The following is a 17,763-nucleotide window of genomic DNA, read 5'->3' on the forward strand; positions in this document are numbered from 1 at the left end:
AAGTGTTGGGGGCTGAGCCCATGAAAATTGGAGCAAGCATATGCAGTACCCTATGTAACTCTCCGTATTATAATGATGTGAGACAGTAATGTCATAAGTAAAATGTTTCATGAAATCGCACATAGGTTTAAATGTTTATTATGTTATAATCCATTCCAGTAAATTTCAGATCTAGCACAATTCTGAAATGCGTTCCAACAAGTTAAGGCAATCGAGCGCTTCGTGCATCCAAGACAAACTATGAACATGTGAAAAAATGAGAACAGATTTTTCCTTTGGTTCATACTTCCGCACAATAGTAACTAGTTGCCCGTTTTCTAATACGGAAAAGCATTTCATCGTCCTGCATGTACTAAGTCCAAAAATTCAGACAATCAAGAAACTCAGCTGTTACGGTAACCAGTCACACAAACACCAGAGGCACTGACTTGTCTCCCATAAATTAAAAATGTGACGTTTACGGTCACTCATTAAAAAAATTGCATATAGGCCTATAACATCAGAAATATGGTACGAAAATCACACTTGCGTTTAATCAGCCATGTAGAACTGTAACTGTAGATGATATACGTATACATTAAAGCTTCACTCCAACTGAAGCCAAGGATACTGATGAAATCTTACAACAGAGGTATGTTCCCCGCGAAAGGAGTATACCACGCGGGCCCTAAGGTTACCAGGCAAGCCTGTAGATCACCAGTGAGTATGTGGTTCCACTCAATTTCCAACTGGCTAGCTCACTCACCGCAATTACGGCATGTGCCTGTATGTAATGGCGGCTTCGAAGTGGTCGATTAGAGACAGCACATGAATGAGTGCTCCATCTCTACTAAAGAGGAGCAATTTGTTTTAGCATAAGTGCCCCGAAATCAGCTATCTATCCGTCGCATACGGACCACTAGTGGTGTACTTTTTTGTCCATAGCAGCGCCTGATAGCCACCATTTGCCAGTCTGCATGCACATATCAATTACCTACTGTGGTCATTTTGCAACGGTAAATTACTGGTAGCCGGTAACCTTTTCGATAAAGCAGACATTGCATGTTATGCATATAATGAAAAGTCAAAGTTCATGTTTCAACGAACGAAAGTTCATTGGAGAAAACATGTTTGTTCGTACTAACATACACAACTCCTTTGACTCCGATTCCCCGAGGGCAAGCGTCAAAAACGTTATCTCAAAACAAGATCACTTTGCATCCATGATTAAACAAGCGTAGACATCAATGCCATTCCATTCAGTACATGTGAAACTGCGGGCTGCTTCGCGCGTTATTGAACTTCATTCTCCCAAGGCTTTCTGGCACTAATTGGAGCATAGAAAAAACAAAATTGTTTCGAGTCAAGGGCAAATTCAGACGGGCTCAAAGCGTGTAAATCTACTAGACGAGTGTAGCTGTAACATGCAGCGTATTGGGAAATATCAGGAAAACAGGTCGAGTACACAGCGAACACAGGGACTGACGGTGTGTATTGTGAACTTGATATTCCCTTCACTTACTTGGAAGTTGCCACTGGTTCGGGTAGCCATAAGAGCTCAGGTTTTTACGAAGCTGTATGCGGGACACAGTGACAAAAATTATCTCCTCCTTGAGCTAACTTTTACGTTCGAGTTATATCTCGTACATAAGACTTACTAGGCATTTATCTCGTACGTACGACTTAGAAATGATAACTCGTAGGTACGAGTTAAATGTTGTACGTACGAGTTATATCTCGTATGTACGAAATAAAAGTCGCGTTGTCGTGTGGACGAGGTATAAAAGTATACGAGATACGACTTATAAGTCGTACGCACGAGTTAGCTCAAGGAGGAGATAATTTTTTTCACTATGTCTCTATATAATACAGGTTCCTGTGTTTTTGTCGTCATTGAGTGTACAGTTGCCTAAGATCCGTTGTGGCTACTGTATACCTACTGACACTTAACAAGTAAAGTGGACTCTGTCTCAAGTAGCCATGCAGTGTCCAGACAAATTTCCGATATCATTCGTCAACCCATTGAAAATGGAGACAATTGGAACAAGACGCCGGGCACGTGACACGGCCAGGCATGCATGCACTAATTCCTTGCCGAATTTGCTTTCTTTTATAATGAAGGACAAGAAAGCCACAATTTTAATTTGAATTAAGAAATGGTGGGAACAGAATATTGCTATAGAGGCATTGCGGGTTGATCAGGTCACTCTGGTGCTTAAGGCTACGCTCTTCTCAAAAACTTCCATGCGTCAGCCTGTCCAATTTACTCGCAGGAACGTCAAATTTGATTTGCATCTCGCTCCTGCAAGGGTCTCCTGATTCGAACCCAAAACGTATTCTAAGACACAGAGGAGTCTGAGACCCAAAGAGGTTTAGCCCTTTTGTCAATTTTCGTTCATTCATTCGTGCAAAACAAAGTGTACACTGATACGCTTCTCGGTCGTACAAAAATGGTTCTTGCTTGATTAAGGTGCAAAGTGTATGCCGTACATTTTACGGAAAGTGAATAAGGCGCACGCTCACCCTCCGAGTTTGTGGAGGTATTTGATTATGTCTTCACAACACTTGTAATCTTACGGCAATTGTGGTATCTCTTGCCAGAGCCTGTGGCTGTCCAGAGTACCGGTATATTCATGAAGGGCATGCCTGCTATTAGATAAATACATCTACCAAATTCTAAGCCCTACAGGACAAGTTACGAGTTTATTCACTCCAATGCTCAGCTATAATTTCGCCTTATCTTTAAACGGTCCCATTATTCGAAATCAAATTCGAAATGTGCTGATGTGTTTCAAACAGTTACTGCCAACTCAATGTATTACTCAAGAGAATGTGGGAAAAATGAAACAAACAATTTGGAATGTTGTGTCATTTTGCCCGGGCTCCCACATGGTCGTTCGCATTGTAGCGCACAAGTTTGAAAAATATTTGAGACCATCGAATGCTAAAATACTAATTCTTAATATGATAAAGCTTTCCACACTCACTTTGCCCTTATATCATCATATTTTCTAGTCTAGTAAGATAACAGATGTTAAACTGAACTTGCATTTCAGGACCATTTTCTGTACATCTGACGGTTCAGTTCAGACGAACTTTCTTATTTCAATTGACGAATTGACGATGTCACAACTGCAGATAAGGTGTTTCTTCCTTTTTGGAAAAAATAGGCTTGTTTTTCATAATTTTGGAGACAAAATGTCGGCACCAACAGGGTTTAGGAGTACAAAAGGATGAATAAATTCCTGAGGATACCGCAAAAGATCCCCAAGCCCCCAAGTCCACTTTGATCTTTGGCAATGTTTGGCAAGCCAGCATTGTGAACGATATTTAACTAAACTTTACAATTGGAGATATCATAATGGATAGTGTGCAAGATCCCGTTTCGTTTTTTAGCTTTCTATGGTAAGTGGATGCACATCCTACAAAGTTTGTAGCATTTGGATAAAAAAACCTAGTACACTGTGGTGTCGTCAAAAAAAGGGGGAGGTGCAGGCTGTGCGGCCACAATTTCATCGACTTCACGGGCATTGACATCACAGCGCTGCTCCTGATAAGCATCAGGCCATGAAGGTAAGTCCTCTGGGCGGAAAGGGTATGGATCGCCAACAATACCCGTTCACAATGATGGAAAGCAGATACTATGCTGTTCCTGGCTTTCTCAATCAGAGAGGCCAAGACATTAATATCACCTCATAGTCGAGAATCCTAGTGCTTAAATATTTTGTGATCTAAGACCTGGAAGGGAGTAGCTTCCTAGTAACAAAGTGGTGTCAGTTGATATTTTTCGCTCTCTATTAGGACTCCACTTAGCGGGAAACCAATAACAGCGTGCTTGTAGTGTGGGCAGTCAATAAGTGTGTGCTGTGAGTGGACCCGAGCCACTTGTGTCGGTACCTGAACGTCTTTACCTGATATTTGCTCACTTTCCAATGCACCATACTACGTTTTGACCATGTTCATCAATGTGGCCGTTCTCGGAGAGGCGAAGGATAACTGTAGCCCCAGGATAAGATAAGGTTTTCGGGCAGAAGAGAAACTGCATTCTGCAACCAGCAGATAAAAGATAACATTGTGGCCCCACGCGGAAGAGTAATCTACCAAGTTGTTTTGGAGGGACTATACAGTCTGTGAATTTTATTCGCCTTTATTAAATTCCCCTTCTGGAAGCTATCACTTGTGAAACCTGTACCTGTTGGAATCTGGACAGGGAACGCTGCGTAGAGAGAACAGACCTTTTCCTACAGGTGCACTATACATCTGCGTATTGTCGTAAAAGCATTGGCTTTTCTCAAAGGCAAGGACTAATTGAAGGATACTTACAACAGACTATAGTCCGTCTTTTAGGTGAGTCACGCTTTGTACACATAGCAATACATTCGTTAACTAAGATGGGGCCCGCTGCCTGAGGACAAAAGTGTAAATAAGTGGCGTCTTTTCTATAAATATATATGTTGGTTATCTTCGGGAAAAAACACAGCGTTGTCAGTCGACAAATAGCCAGCCCAGTTGATGGATCATAGGACAACAAAATGTCATCACGCTGTGATAGTGACCCGCCCCTCGAAAGACGCACAGCCACAGGAAGTCAAATGCCTTTTCTCTCTATCGAGAGTAAAGTAGTCGACTGGAAGCGTCCTTCCACGATGTTCCAACCAGCAGGTGTTCTACAGTCCACTCAAAACGGCTGCATTAGCGTCTGATGCTATAATATTCTAAATCTGAAGCATGTCGTCGGTATCAGGAGAGATGGAGCGTTATTCCTTCATTCCTTTGCCTCTCGTGCTCTGGCGTGTCCATTCATTTCTTTCATTGTCAGACACAGCCACAAGTACGATGATATTCATATTAAGCTTTGATCAGATGAATCTATCTCCCGACATTACCGAAATATGATAACCTGCTCCTGTTAAGGAACGTGACCAGGATGAAAGACACCTTCGCTGGCCTTTGGTCCAGATAACAAGCAATTGCTTCGACTTTAATATTGGCTGCTCATTGTGTGCCACAGCAAAACACTATGCCTCAAAGAAAAATGCTTTCAGGTTGTATATTGTGAGCTATTAAGCTGCAGAAAACTCTACTGAGTAATCCCTCACGAGTTTCTGGGATTCGCAACTTTTATACTACCCCGCGTGCATATTATTACCACTGTGTTATCTATACCCAAGTATAAAATATGCTTGCTGGCAAACAACGGTTGCTGGACTGTTGTGCCTGTTACCGAATATTGTTCTGGGTTAATTTATGGAAAAAACGGCACACTCTGAAGAGAAAATTTCCTGTTGTTTACTCCTAGCTGAGACTGCCGTATCTCGCCTTGACCATTGAAATCCTCCTGGTATACTGTCTAATTATCCCCTCAGTGTAAGAGATCACCCGAAGAGACCCCATCCAGAGATTCAATCAGCAGAGCTATTTACGTTGAATTACATACTGGAATGGCACCGACCGCGGAGCTGTATCTGAAATACCGGCCCGACAAGTGACGTGTGAAAATCGCACCGGCCCCGTGTTTGTGTGAACGGCGTTGGGGCGTCACCCTCGCCCAGCAGGGAATATTTTAGAGCGGGGGTGCGAATGGATGGAGGTTTTCACGTGGTGTCCGTTTACAGATTCCATGTAAAGGAGGATCGAAGCATGCTGTAAATGTATGATTAATCAGGCCCATCTTGATTGCACATCTTTTTTTAAGCTTAAATAACAGCCAGAATAAGACAATGTTGTCTTGACACCTGTGACGTGAACGTATGACTGCCCGTTTTAACACTTGTGGCAGTTGATGCAGGTATCACTATCGAATGCAACTCAGCTGTTTGTTGACCAATGCATTTCACACCCGAGGACAGGTTAAGTTTGAAATCTAGGTGGTTTAACTGAACCTTAAGCTCTCATCTTGGAGAAACACACCACGATTTCAGACGAACAAAATGCTTTGTTTTGAACTAAAATGGTTGCTTTTTAGCAAACCTACTCTGTAATTCCCTAATTTTATCTTTTTCACAGTTGTTTTACTGTAGCAAATGTTGTGATTTTTATTCCATTTTGTTCCATGTTGCTATCTTCAACTTTTTATATTTTTTACTCAATCTAATTCCATTTCGGATTTGTGTGTACTTTTAAACCATATTTTACGAGGAAAGCAGTTTATATTTAACTGAAGAGTTTATCCAGTTAAAATAAAACGACATAAATAAGGTTATTACTCAATCAATCAAATGCAAATTATGTGAAAAAAATTACAGCGCTACGAATACGCCTTACCTGTTTTACCTACAGATTTCACGGATCCTTGGTGCTAAATGCATTCTCTTAGAGAAATTTTAAATTGTTTGCCAAGATAACAAAACATGTGCATCTAGTAAAGCGAATACGCTTTTCCACATTTAAGATGACGACTAAATTCGAGTTACTTTGAAGAAAAAGGTGAGTGGTGTCAACACTGAAGGCAAAAAGTCACCGGGGAAATCGTGATGACGTTAACAGCGACCTTATTTACCTCCGAAGAATCAAACCGGGGAGGGGGCTCTGTTGAATGCAAAGTTGCCTAAAGTTGATTTTGTAGACGAGTGGGCTCCACCCTAGGGACAGTCGAGTTCTGATGCCATCAAGATTCTTTGCCTAGAGGTTCAGTGTCAATTTGGCATCTCTTTCCTCGACAACTTAGGCTTGACGCAGTTTTTTCATATACACGTAGAGACAGAAATCACAACATCTTGAACAAACTTAAGGCTTAGTGGTTGAATAATTCGTCACTCTTTCTTATAAGAATGGTGAAACATCGAGTTTCATGGTCTGTAACCGGCTTTACTTTCTCCTCGCTTATAGGCCTACAGCAATGTGGTATTGCGTATAAGGTCATGAGCCGATTTTCAAATACCGATCTTGGAGTTGCAGGCGTTTATTAGACAAGCAATTCCACGACAACGAACGGCTGATTTAGTAACAAGTTGAAGTCAGCGAAATGAAAAAATATTTTAAAATATGTTATTTGTTCCAGCATTATCCGTGGAGAAGAAAACGTTTCAGTTAATGTTGTTTTAAAGTAAGTAAATCAATTGGTATTGATCCCATAAATCGAAAGCTGGTACCATCACAAGTAAAAAAAACCTCGGCACTGAAAAGTCAACAAATCTCATCCTTTTTAATTTAAGGAGTATAGATTGGACTCAAAAATGAACGTTAAGCACTCACAAAATGAACTTAAAGAGTGGACATTCTTTCTTTACATTTTGTAAAGCAGCCCACAAATTACCCACTCCTCACTGGTGTACAGTTTTTTCTGGGGCGGATTTCACTAGGCGTGAAAATGTGTAAACTACGAGCAAAAAGTCATACAAGGATTTCCAGTGATTCCGCGAAATCTATAGACTCGGTTATAACAGAATACTGAAGATTTAGAATGTTAGGAGTGCTAGACTCCAGAGTTTTGATGAAATAGACTTATAGCCACGTATTATAAACGACGTGTTTTGTATTATAACATGAGACAAGGGATAAACTGGCGAAGTTGCAGGTGTTAGCATACACAATGCATAGACCTTTCAAACTTTTTTGTAGTCAAGACAACTTTGCGTGCGAATCAAGGTACAAACTGCTACCACTTTTAGATATTCCAATTTATTCACATAGGTGCACCATTTCGACTAAAACTGCTTCAGGGGACAAGCACTTCTATATACAGCACAGGGGCTCCTAAATTTTTACACGGCGTTCCGGACAAGAAAATTCAATAAAACTCCCAACCCTGAACGTGGAGGTTTGGCAGCACGCTAAAAAAGTGCTGACGATCTACCACCAGCGAAGCCTTAACTCAAGAAGTACTTCATCCCTGCTTCTTTATAGACGAGATCGTGAATTATTTTTCTCAACACGTGGCTCCGATCTGCTTACCGATCAATGGCACACGGCGCAATATGTAGGGGTCGCTCGGACATTGAATTCTCATACATCAGCTTGAAGTGAGTACACATATAATGCCGGCAACATGTTGAAACACTCTGCTCATCGGTAAACATTATATGCGGCGCAGCGGCCTACAGTCAATTTGCTTTCCCAGCCTTCGCGCGAGCCCTCGATGACGCACAAACGGACCACCGTCTCGTACCATTTCAAATGAGGCTATGTTTCTGCAATGAGGCTTACGCGAGAGCAGGAGAGTACAAAAAAGTTCCATAAACTATACATTATATTCAGCATAGGTAACGAATTTCGTTCTTAACTTTGCAAAGAGATACAGAGAAAACGATGAAAAAGTGAAGTTTTCACTCAAAAAGGGCGAGTGTTTAATCTTGAATTAGTGGTAGCTACCAGAACTGGAAATGACCACGCTGTACCGAAAATATTAAGCCAGAAATGCCGTGAAGGCGTTTCGCGTAACCTTGGCGAGGTGTGAACATTGAGGGTAGGCAACGAGTTTTCCCCACTCTTCCCGTATAAGCACACACTGTGTTGTTTGGAGTTTCCAGTTGACAAACCGCTGTTGCCATTTTACAAGGAAATTAGACCACCGGTTCTTTGTAAAGCGTCTTATTGTCTAGTCATCGCGAAAGAGGCCTTCGTTATGGCTAGTTGATCGAAATTTACGGGGTGTACTGCATAGACTACCAATTTGCAGCATTACTGCCGCCGTGCAAAGTGCACGTCGGTCCAATACGCTGTCTAATAAGACGGGCTGAGGGTCGGGGAAATTTACTGAAGCCGGGCCAAATGCAATTGAGCAACCTTCCGTTGAGTGACAATTTGCCGGAGATCTCCCCACAGATTGCGGGACGGGTGGACGATTTCAGTTCCTTCCCATAAACAACGCGTCAAGCCAGAGGAAGAACTGCCTGTGGTTCTCCCAGTTCAGAGTCGATATACTGAAATACAGAAGATGAAAACAGCTAGTTGCCATCATTAAAAAGTTCTCAGAGTGAATTAGCGTCTGAAGAGGCGGTCATTGGACTCCTCGTGTGCAGCCCATTGCGACGTCATCACTTTTTGAATGAGCCCAATAACTGCCAAATTGAAAACATGGATTTGAAAGTCGTGGTAATAAAACAAACGCAGGATCGGCATATCCTTCAGATGTGGATAAGGGTGTGCCAACTAATCAAGTTCCCAATCTACTCTGAGTCTTCTTCAAACGGGCGGAGCTTCCTTATACCCCGACCTTGCATATTGCAACCAAAATCTTCAGAATCAACACTATCAGTTCGGGGCAGGATTGACCCCCCTCCCGGTTTTTTTTCTGAAAAATGAAGATACACTGTACACTTCTAATATAACTTCTAGCTCTGATATAGTTGTGGATCCCAGTCCCCTGTGGCCCAACCGGGGGTGGGGGGGGGTGTGCATCATGAGCTATTTCGGGGGGGTAAATTCTGGTCTGAGTCCCTCCCCCTACAAACCCTCTGTGCGGCGCTAGTTGGACGTTGTAATGCAAGAGTCGGTTCAACTGGTTCCTATGGGAAATCTTCTCAAACCTTCGAGCTATTGTTTAAAACTGTCATTCAGCAACACCGCTCTGCATTTTTTTTTCATATGTACCTTTAACTTTTGTGCCGTCTGTTTGAACCTTGGAGACCATTTTCAGTTACTCGTAAGCTTGTTAAAACAGTGCACAGCGACTACTTCATTTTTGTCACTTTTATGGGGATCGCAGTGACGAATGTTGTAAACGACATTTAGACTACGGCTTACGAGGAGATATTTAATCCTGTGATAGCCAAAGATAATTACTTGTGTCCCGACACGTACACTGGGAGAAAGCAAGTCGGTTCGCGTTTTGTATGTACTCATTTATTATGTTTCCGATGGAAACGGAATGTTCCATTAATCAAACGCCGTGTTCAGTGGCACAATATCCATAATTCTTGTGAAAGGAACACTCAGTGTGAACATACTTGCATAGGACTGTTTTTCCGACACGTGAAGAATTGTCCTCAAGCTAGCAAATTCAATGCCCAGTCAACATCTTGATTTATGGCGTTCTGCACAACAAGAGTCCGCACATTTTGTTCCTCCTGGGCTGAGGTTACCAGGACTTAAACCAAAATCGCCTTCGCTGTGTACAAGAATAATGTTCAGTTTGTAGGATCTCCGGTTGATACTTGAATATTTTCAATTCCGAGACGAAAGCGTTTTTCAAACCATTTCCTCCTTTTGGGGCTGAAAAATACCACCCTTTTTTGAAACAGAAGAATGAATGAATGAGGTTTTCGTTTTGTTCTCTCATAAAAAAGTGGTCAAATTGAGTGCAGTCAATGTTCAGCTCACATATTATAATGTATTGATGTTTCAAGAAATCTGAGCTACGGATCTTTCTCTTGATAAGCATTTCAGAGTAAAGACACATATATGATCTGGCATTGTACAAAGAAGCACAGACTTCGTTTACATGAATGTGAGAATGTCAATGCTAAAAACAAAATAACACGACACCCCATGAGGAATAAAATGACTAAAGAAAATAACTTTAAAAGTTTAGCAATTAGATTTCTGGTCGTGTTCATGCAGTCATTGCATGCCATAAAGCGCCCTCTGTTGCTCTGCAACAGGGCTAGTGGCTTGCGTGGACATGCATACAATTCATGGCTGCTCCTTCAAAACCCCGCAATGATCTACGAGCGCAAGCTTCCCGCGGGAGGTCCGGTGCCAATTTCTCATCAGACAGCAGGGGGATAACTGAAGGCATAACAATCCCCGTTCAAATGAGTTGATGTATTTTGTTTCAGTTTGGATTCTGTATCACCTGTCGCTGAGCAACCTGCAGAGCTCTCTTCTGTCAAAACAGTGATAACAATTTTGGCCTTCCGCATCACTGTTAAGCGAAAATTGACAGATTTCGAATGTTGTAAAAACTGCAATGGATTGTGCTGGCGCAGTTTAAATGTAATGATAAATGGTTTTGAATGCACAGGGTTGGTTTTAATGTAACTGGGCACTGGTTCCGTAGGTTTCGAAAGTTTTTCTGCTTGCTGAATGCAACCTTCCCAATCAAAAAAGTCACATTTAACTAGCCTAAGGATTAAACCCTCGATCGAAAAAAGGATACCGAGAGCAAAACTACGTACTGGTGTACGACAGGAAAGAAGTCGCTCTGAAAGTTTCCGTTTGACAAAGTAAAAACTTCCAAGGATTTTAACCCTCAAAGAGCCGGGTTATTTTGACCCATCTCACAGCCGGGGGGACGATTCCCCAGCTCCGCTGTGCCACGCCTGATTTTTTATTAAAATGTTACGCATATACAAACATTCCTCATCATGACAGCTAAGAAGCTTGCACTCAATCAAACATACGGTTTGGCTGTTACAGTCATTTGAAGTTCATGGCTACATGCGTGCCCAGTACACGCGTACGCGCATTGAGCACCACAGTGGAAAAGTACACATTTTTGGCTGACCCGTCTCGGACAAATGCGCGCTACGCGAGAACTGTATGTTCAATTTTTGCCAAAATGGTGTCAAAATGACCACAAAGAGTTATTTTAAAAACTCCTAAGGCCTCCACTCCTCAAAGAAATGCAATGCACTGCAGCGATATAGAAAAATTATTCAAGGGGGGAAGATTCCGCCTTCCCCCGGCTCTTTTAGGCTCAAATTTTAAGAATTTTAATGGAACAATCCTGTTTAACTTGGAAAAAAAATCATGTTTTGAGCACATAGTGGATTGTGATGGGAAATGGTTTGTTATGGAGGCTTGTGGCCCTTTACTTTTTCATCTCTCCATCAAATGGAGAAAACTGAGGAAAGAAGCATCTGACTTGGTTTTGATATTTCAATTTCACATATAATCAGGGGGGGCAACGAGGCCTTCCCGTCCACACACCCGTAAATGGAGCCAACAATACTTTTTGAAAAATAACGAAAGGCATTTTATTTTGCTTCCTTGAGAAAACGTGTAGAAAGCCCCAAAATATGGCCTAACCTATCATAAAGGCCATAAAGGGTATCATTAAAATAAATAAATAAATAAATAAATAAATAAATAAATAAATCACAAAAAGTGCGTCTGCTACTTGTCACAGTCTAAACTTACTAGTTGTATCATAAGAATGCATGACACAGAAAATTTGGTTCTTGATCCATTCTTTTGAACAGATGAATAGGATTAGCCAATTTTAGGGGAAATAACTTCGACCCGTACGGTTGGTGTTTTGCGAGGAAGGAAGAAGCCAGCACAAAATTGTCAGGGTCGAACTGCTATTTTTATTCACATAATCTGTTATGGCCATTATGATGGATTAGGCTACATTTTGAGGCTGTTTACGTGCTCTTTGAAGGAAGGGAAAGAAATACGTGTACACCCCAAATCACCTCTCTCTCATCATTTTTCACAAAGATCTTGTTGACTCCCTTTTTACCGAGGGCCATTGTCCTCGTTGGATCCACCCTTCCGTGCAGGCGACTAAGAACAACGCAAAATGCGAAATGCTATTTTAAGGCTAGCATCCTTCTTCACTCCTCTTGTCACCCACAAAACAGGTTTCGTCCTTATTCGGGCCTTTTTTGTTTTATTTTATTTATTTATTTATTTTTTTTTATTAACAAAATAATGGATACGCTACTAGTGGGGCTGTTAAGTCACAGTAAAAATTACTCCCACAGACTTCTTTTAAAAATGGCAGTTGCATTATAAGCAAGGGAGCATGGGAAAAAAGACTCCCCAAGCGTTAATAGATGGGTTTAAAGGGAAACTTTACGGATTTCAGATCATGTTGCATATAAGTGGGCGGCTGATGGGTTGCGCATGTGGAAACATTAGGGCACCTCATTGTCTCAGTTCCATAGTGGCAAATTAATGCAGAGTGTTAATGCAGATGCTGGAGTGGGGCAGTTTGTTAAGTGCATTTCCTTGACGGACATGATCATATCGACCGGTATTAACGTAACGGCATATTCATCGTCAGACCGAATAGACACTGGCTGACGACTTCCGGCATTTTCAAGCCCCTCCAACTTGCAAACCTCAACAACCCGGCTGATGCTGATGTATGAAATTCCGCTATCTTCCTCAACTTGACGTTTGCAATACAATCGCTTAATTTGCACACTGTGGACTCGATATGGCAAGTAACGTATTGCAGTTTGGATGAGAATGTTTGTACAGCACTGCCAGCCTGGCCGTCACGGTCATGTTTTTAATTAAGATATCAATCATTACGGCTCATCGGTCATCAAAAAGCGTCTATTTTCTTCGGACAGCTGATTTCCAGTATGACCTTATCGGTTTGCTTGTTTGGGTTTTTAACCGGTGGATGGCACCAGAAAACTTGTTGAAATCCTGCTCCGAAACACGTTCAGACAGTAAGGTTCATTGCTGTTTTAGATTCCTGTCACAGGCCGTGATATTTTTTATTCATTTTCCATGAATTATAGCTCGAACAATCGTTTTGTCGACCGAGGTAAAACAACCGCCAGGGGTAGGAACACGCGCCGTTTAATTTCAGAAAACACGCACTGTCTCGTACTATAGAGTCCACCTGCCTGCCACGCACAACACCCATGTGTAAAGGACACCTCAATTTACTAATGAAAGTGCTTTTTGTTCCAACATTGACATAAGTCAATAGGAATGCGTTGCTAGAGCCGGAGGCTATAACGGGAATAACAAGGGGAATGAAATTTTGCGACAGTGAGTCCCAGCACATCTGCCTTCCTGCTGTGGTGAATATATGTCCAACACGACCTGTAATGGCAAGGGAGAATCTTCGGATAACCAACACTATGTACATTTCACACAAGCACTTCCCTTTAGAGGAGACATTTTCACATCTTTGATCGCCGGATCGGGTAAACTGTATCAGTGTTCGACCTGTGGTCGGTCACAATCATAATGCTGACTTATGTGCAGTGCTATTGCAAGAGCCTGCATTCGAGGAGATAGAGAATAATAGGCTTTAAATATTCACTCCCATTTTCAACTCACTCATCGGCTTATTATTCTCTACTGGTTACTAGAAAAGAGATCAGCTCGTCATCCGTTCTCTCTTGCGGTAAAAATGTCAACCTGTGCGTTTTGATTACTCATTGGTAAATGTTACAGAGTGAAGGCTCTGTCCGGCAAATCTAGGGAAAAAAGACTCTAAATCAAACTTTCTTTGAGCGTCTGCTGACCCGAGGCCACTCCAGAGAATAACGGGATGTCCAAGGCAAATGGAAATGCGAATTAGCAACAGGAAAATGGACTTGACGCAAAGTAATTGGCGACATTTGGAGGACAGGCAGGTGTTCCTCTCGGTATGAAAGAAACAACTATGGGCCAATAAAGAAACGTGTTCTGGCGAAAACAGCTTAAAACTAAGGTTTTTCAAGACGAAAGCGGGTCTGATTCTTAAAGTGCTAAACAAGTTTATCATATCTGGACTGTGTCACGGCTCTTCCGTGCTCAAGAAGTCAACAGTATATAGGGCCTATTCCTCGGGGCGAAATAAAATAAACTCTTGCATATATTGATTGGCAGTATTTGTTCAGAAAAACCGTTTTACTACCAACCCAGCATTCGGATTAATGTAAGAAATAATGTTGACTTTCTAGCCGTTCTTATTTGAAGTTAAGAACGACGAGGCTTTGACTGTGTACAAATGGGGAACTCACTAATTTTATTAAATGAATTCAACCAACCTCTAGTAAGTTAAAGATGAATTTTACGTTTCAGGCCGCACGTGATATATTTGCACAAAAATTGCTCAGCCGTTAGTTGTGATACCCTCAACAACCTATTCCTCCTGTGCTCGAGTAAAAGGGGAAAATATACAAGAACCACACCAAAAAACCCTCTTTGAATTCAGGGCTGCGAGATGTTAGATTCTGGAAAATCGATGTGGGGTCTAGGGAGCTGACGGCACAAAATAGAAAAGAGTCAGTCGCTCTGTTCAACACTACAATTATATATGCTTATTGCAAACGGCTGCATGTAACATTTTGAAGCTGAAATAAATCGTGATATGTAAACGACACGCGTCTCTGTCGCCAGATTCAAAGAGACTGTTTCGATTTTTGTTTTTTGTTTTTCTTGTTCGTTGGGGTGTTTGTTTGTTTGTTTGTTTGTTTTTTGTTTTGTTGTTTGTTTTTTGTCCTGATGACAAATGAATAAAACCATCACGTATTGCTTGGCTCCGCACTGCATTCCCCATACCTATTTGACTATCTATCGGCAGACCGCAGTGGTGAAGCACCACCAGCTGAGGTTTTACCTCAGTACATAAGAGACGGGTTTTGTTCTCCAGAGGTTAATGGGCATTTCATAATTTGCGAAATGGAGGTGTGTCTATAAGGCCGATTGAATCAACTCTTTCGCAGTGCCAAACGGGCACGTGCTTGAGTGTTTCATTCATCTTTCAGGATGCCGCATAGTTGCTAAGAAATATCAAAGTGGATCAGGCTATTTCTGGCGTACAAAGCTGTATGCCTATTTAGGACAGGGTGAATAGTTTTGCCCTCTCCCTCCTGCTAACGTAAGCCATATAAACCTTAGATACGTCGTAAAACCTTGCGCACTATTTATTTTTCAGACATGTGGGTTACAAAACTTACAGACGAGGTAAATGCAGTATAACGCCGCCTTTCCATATGTACTTTTTGGGTTGCATTGCATACACGATGAGTTCATGCGTTTCACTTTCACGCACACCAGAATCGACGCCAATAACATAACACACGTGTGCATTTTGTCGAATACGCAACGTTTGGCGTAAGTGTTGACGGACTTATGGAAAGCCGTACGTGCGGGTACGAGACGCGCGTAGAAGAGAAAACACGTACGTTCACCATGTCTCTGTACAGAATCGTATTGGCCCAAAACTGCGTCAACAGTGGAACTTGAACATTCCTAACATTTTTCACGAAGATACGGTGTATTACCCGCAGTGTCAATCAACAACCAAGAATTACAACGAGCCTCCGCAACGTGTTTACTTAAAGATACCCTGTTGGACTATTAATTACTGCCTCAACTGCCTCAACCATTAAACTTTCCTTACCCCGTATATTTAATAACTTTGATGTTTCTCGCTGGAATGCAGGCTCCCGGCAGCCAAAGCGCTGAACAGTATCAGATCTCTTTTGGACATAGTGAAACCAAAATGCCAGAGAAAGTTGGCCTTTTATCAATCACCGTATCAGCAGTTTCATTTACTTGTGCTATAGTGCATATTAGAAAAGCTTTGCAAGCAGGTGTATGCGATAGAAGGTTGAGGGAATGGATCATAATAAGGGATCAACCTTCCAAAAACAAGAGATTAATCTTGTCTACCGCACTAAATGTCAGTGGGGCCATGGATTAATTGAAAAAGAAAATAGATTCGACAGAGTACTCTAAAGGAGGCGCTGCATGTCATAATACATTCATTTATCTTAAATCTATACCATGGATTTCATTTGGTTGAGTTATATTGGTGCTTTTATTTTAATGCTTTGCCTGCAATGAAACGATTGCTCAGAAATGGGGGGGCATGTGGCCGAGTGGTTAGGGTTTGTAACTTCCGATCATAGGTTTGGGGGTTGAATCCAGCTGGTGGCAGCATGTTGTGATTTTGGGCAAGTCACTTGGGCCCTGTGTGCCTCTCTCTACCCAGGAGCAAATGGGTACCTGCGAGGTTAACCTAGTAACATATTGTGTTTGGGTGTTGTTGCTGTTGCTGCTGCTGCTGTTGGCCTGCCATTTATTCTTTATGATTTGTTCTCCGAATGATTCCACGTCAAAGAATGGGTTCAATAAGTGCAGTTATAGTTTTTGCCCGTTTGTTGCCTTCTCTGCTAGGGAAGACGGAGACACATAAATTTCACCTGAGGTTAAAACGTGATTGCATGCGGACAGGCCAAACGGCTAATCAAGCATATTTTCTTGTGTCTTCCTGCGTTGTAATTAGTTATCAATAAACTCTTTACCATCATCTGTCAGATGTTCTGTTCTTACACCAAAAACCATAACATTTACGATGGCCTGTCTACATAGTTTCCCCATTTTGCAGCCTACGCTGTTTCCGCTCTTTTTTCTGAAGTCCATCGAGTTTCCTTTCGAGGTTGGGTGTTTACCAATTCCTTTATTGTTTTGCGTGTTGTCTACCGAATTTCATTGTTTTGTTTTTTCCAATTGCGATTTCTCTCCTCATAAAAGTATTGTCTAATGCAAACGCTATATAACATGGTTTTTCCATTATCATTGCTCTCCAGAGCCATTAGTGATCTTACCACTGCTAAGCTATCATTAGTTAATTCTGACAATTATACTGGATGATAAACCGTTCTTCATAGTTCGTGGTGAAATATCTACTACCAAACGTGTTAGTGAAAATGTTAATTTCTCCGAAATCCTTACCTGGAATGCGAATTGCGGCACGTTTATGATCAGCCGTGCATGATAAAGGGTTACTGAAGGACACCCTTCATTTCAATCGAAGATTTTAGTCCAGCGTATGACGCTCCAGCCGATATATCTCATCTTTAACAGTGTACGTAGTTCGTAAGCTCGGTGGAAACCTTCTCCCGGTGCCACAAGGCTGCCACTCTGCCGTCTTATCAGGGCCCCTGTGAAACGTGGCGGCAGTTTTGTACGAAAATTCTGCTGGACTAGTCCATTTCTCTCCGAAGCGGGGGGGAGGGTTACTTAAGTCTATTACATGTTTAGGCTAGCTTAGGATTGGAAACTGTATGCAGAAATGATAGGTTAGCTTCATGAATTCCAATATCATTGCAAGCTCCAATTTTCAACTGGCTCTCCCGGATAATGGTGCATGCTCAATGCCATAGATAATCAAGTCGCAGGTTTACACTTAAAATGCGCGCGTCAGCATTGTACGTC

General features: G+C 41.8%; 1 protein-coding gene across 1 annotated transcript in view; it reads right to left on the reverse strand.

Moving 5' to 3' along the window:
* Window positions 1-17,478, reverse strand: part of gpr83 (G protein-coupled receptor 83) — a 29,570-nt gene extending 12,092 nt beyond the window's left edge. Inside the window, exon 1 of the mRNA XM_022242007.2 lies at window positions 17,281-17,478. The gene's annotated coding sequence lies outside the window, so the exon portion shown is untranslated. The remainder of the gene's footprint in view (window positions 1-17,280) is intronic.
* Between the last annotated feature and the right edge of the window lie 285 nt (window positions 17,479-17,763).

The sequence above is a fragment of the Acanthaster planci genome, linkage group LG13 (assembly GCF_054643075.1).
Source record: "Acanthaster planci isolate LZ-2023a linkage group LG13, COTS_SCS, whole genome shotgun sequence".
In the NCBI taxonomy this organism is placed as follows: domain Eukaryota; kingdom Metazoa; phylum Echinodermata; class Asteroidea; order Valvatida; family Acanthasteridae; genus Acanthaster; species Acanthaster planci.